Source organism: Notothenia coriiceps, unplaced genomic scaffold (genome assembly GCF_000735185.1).
Source record: "Notothenia coriiceps isolate Sejong01 unplaced genomic scaffold, NC01 NC01_scaffold00032826, whole genome shotgun sequence".
NCBI classification, from domain to species: domain Eukaryota; kingdom Metazoa; phylum Chordata; class Actinopteri; order Perciformes; family Nototheniidae; genus Notothenia; species Notothenia coriiceps.
The window spans coordinates 42,513-43,263 of NW_011365527.1; positions in this window are offsets into that span (position 1 = coordinate 42,513).

The window sequence follows — 751 nt, forward strand, 5'->3', positions numbered from 1 at the left end:
GGTCAAAAAGTTGAAATCCGGACACTTCTTACACTCAACAGCCGCCATCTTGGCTACGTAGCTAAAGTGGCGGGAACATTAGCGGTTGCTACGCTAAACACAGCAGTACACAAATAAAAGTTAAGTGGTTTTTCTTTTCACTATTCAATAAACGTACACGATACTGGTGTCGAAAAGACGCCACTGTTTTTTTTATTGGGCTAAGTGAGGTGTCTGTAATGATTTTTCTACCGCTAACGTAGCTAACTAGCTAGCTAGCAGCGGCAAATGTCACTTCCTGTGAGGGAACAGCAGCTGTGTGAGATTTGAGGCCACATGACATGGTCAAAATTCACACACTGTGCAAGTGTTTTTGTACTAATGGAAGTATCAAAACTGAGACATAGTACAAGTCATGTGACCCGGGTCTGCACCTCTGCTGGATTATACAAATACACTCAGTAAACATGAATGGAAAACAATATATAATGAGGGAGTCACGGGGCAGAGTGGAGATAATTGTTTACATTATCTCAACATTCCTCTTTACTGCAGACTGTCACCAGGCAACCGGGGGTCAAAGGTCTCCAAAAGATCCCAGACATTTCTCATGGGGGGGGGGAGAGTGTTTGATTATTGAAATGACAAAGATTCACACACCCTCTCACTGCAGTACAACCTGTGTGTGTGTGTGTGTGTGTGTCTCACCTTGTGTTTGTTTGGTTTGATGCACCTGATGAAGTACGGGTTGGAGGTGCTCAGTGTGGCCATC